The sequence below is a fragment of the Humulus lupulus genome, chromosome 4 (genome assembly GCF_963169125.1).
Source record: "Humulus lupulus chromosome 4, drHumLupu1.1, whole genome shotgun sequence".
NCBI lineage: Eukaryota > Viridiplantae > Streptophyta > Magnoliopsida > Rosales > Cannabaceae > Humulus > Humulus lupulus.
The window spans coordinates 104,968,740-104,971,474 of NC_084796.1; positions in this window are offsets into that span (position 1 = coordinate 104,968,740).

The window sequence follows — 2,735 nt, forward strand, 5'->3', positions numbered from 1 at the left end:
CTTGCTCAGTTGGCGAATGTAAGTATTCTATCACAAGACAGTTTGTTATTTATATTTATACTTGTAGTAACCTCTTGTCTTTCCTGCAGACGCTCATCACCATCAGTCATGCTCAGCACCAAGTAGTAGACTACAAGGAGTTGATCAAGGTCTTAAATGATCAACTAGTGGAGGCCCAAGCTAAGGTGGATACTCTGACTTCTTCAGAAAAGGTTCTTATATCCCAGTTGGAGCAGTCATAGGAGACTGTAGCTGAGTGAGATGAGTCTCTTAGGAGACTGTTTGATGAGAGTCAACCACAAGTTCAAACCAACAAGTCACTGACCGATCAGCTGGAGAAACTGACTCGTGAGAACGAGGAGTTGACTAGCGAGAATGAGGAGCTAAGGCGGGAGAAAGAAGCCGATCTAGTTCGCTACGAGGAAATCTGCTTCAACTGCTTTTACCAGGTGTGGAAGCTGAACAAGCCTCTCAACCTTGACTTTCTCACAGAGGAGGTCAAGGCGGAGGAGCTTGCGAAATGTGAGGAAAAGGCTATCGAGGAAGCAGCTAATCCTACCGGCACAACATCGGTTTCCCCCACGCTGTCATTCCAACCGGAAGGAGCAGCTGATGCTGAGGAAGGGGTTGATCAACCTGCCAGAGCTGACCAGTGATCTCTCATCGGACCAGAGAGGCCTCCATCCGACCAGACAAGTTGTCATCCGACCAGCTCTCTAGTAGACTTTTGTTTTGTATTTTTCTATGTACTCTTGCTCGTATGGCCGAGCTATTGGCATTTATACTTTACTTTTTCTTGGCTAACTTGAAACATTCTAAGTCTTTTTAGACTTAAAACATTATAAGTTTTTTGTGAATAGCAAAGTCACTCTGATGTATGCCTTATATTTTCACATGAGTACTTATTTTTCTAACTTAGAAATTCTAGACATTTCATAAGTCCATACTAAGTATACTTTCTCACACTCTTATTGCTCTAACATTTTATGAGCATAATGTTTATTGTCACACAAATATCTGCTTCTAACTTAAGATTTTTAAAAAATTCCAAGTTACTTAAGCTTTGTCAAACAAGTTAGCTTAATGGCCTTTTTGGACTTCGAAAATTTACAAGTCAGCCTAAAAACAAATATCTTTGCTCGTGCTCTTATTGCCTGTGTTGAAGTGTACGCCAGTATACCCTATGTGCCCCCCAAGTGATTGAGGGTTAAAAAATCCTTGATCACTTGCTACTTGACCGAATTTTTCCGAGCAGTTATTACTCGTGAAACACATAGAATATACAAAAGATATTTCAACAGTTAACCACTGCAAAAACATGCAACTATTTAAACGTTGGTATTCTTCTGATGGATACCGACCAGTTGAACACTGCCCGGTATTTCTTTTTAGAAGACCTTTTTTTGTTTTAAGTTGTAATGACAGTTGAACACTGCCAAAGCAAGAATAATCAACACATATGCAAAATTTGTAGCAAGATTCGACCACGTTGCGCGTGATCTCTTTTATTACTCGTAAAAAAAAATGACAAAACGTGTCTAATTACAAGTCTCAAACAAAATAACATTGTTCAAAATAACATGACTGGTTAGCAAATAGCCAGTTCACAAACAAACTTAAATAACAAGTTAAGCACTTGATACAAAGCTACTACTCTATAAGCAGTATTCATTGATAATATTTCCTCAAGTGCTCGCCATTCCAATAGTTCCTAATCAGCTCTCCATTTAACTGAGCAAGCTTGTAAGTGTTGGGTGGCAAGACTTGCTCAATTTGATACGGTCCCTCCCAGTTTGGTCCTAGTACTACAGCCGCCGGGTCTCTGATGAACACCTTTCTGAGGACCAAATCTCCGACCTGGAACTTTCGATCTCTGACTTTGGAATTAAAATAGCGCGCCACCTTTTGCTGATGAGCAGCAACTCTCAAGCTTGCTTTTTCTCGTCTCTCCTCGAGGGAATCTAATGATTCAGCTAGCAATTGGTGATTCTCCTCCTGGTTGTACATGGTCCTTCGATGAGATGGTGGGTCTACTTCCACAGGTAACATGGCCTCATACCCATATGCCAAGGAAAAGGGGGTATGACCAGTTGCTGTCCGAGCAGTAGTCCTGTATGACCAAAGGACTTCTGGAAATTCTTCCGCCCAAGCACCCTTAGCTTGCTCTAAACACTTTTTTAAAGTGTCCTTCAGAGTTTTGTTTACTGCTTCAACTTACCCATTGGCTTGCGGATGGGCTACCGAGGAGAAACTTTTTGTGATGCCATGCCGAGTGCAGAAATCGGTAAATATGTCACTGTCGAACTGAGTGCCGTTGTCAGACATTATCTTCTTGGGCAGACCATAACGACATATTATATTCTTAACCACAAATTCTAACACTTTCTTTGAGGTGATCATGGCTAGTGGTTCGGCTTCAGTCCACTTAGTGAAATAATCCACAGCAACCACCACAAATTGTACTCCTCCTTTCCCCTTGGGTAATTTCCCGATCAGATCAATGCCCCATACTGCAAAAGGCCATGGGCTCTGCATTTGCTTCAAGACATTCGGAGGTGCCCTTGGCACTTTAGAAAATCTCTGGCATTTATCACACTTCTTTACGTACTCCATAGAATCCTCATTCATTGTAGGCCAGAAAAATCCTTGCCGCAAAATCTTTTTAGATGGACTCTTCCCCCCAGCATGATCTCCACAGAACCCCTCGTGCACTTCAGCTAATAAGTTTTTTGACT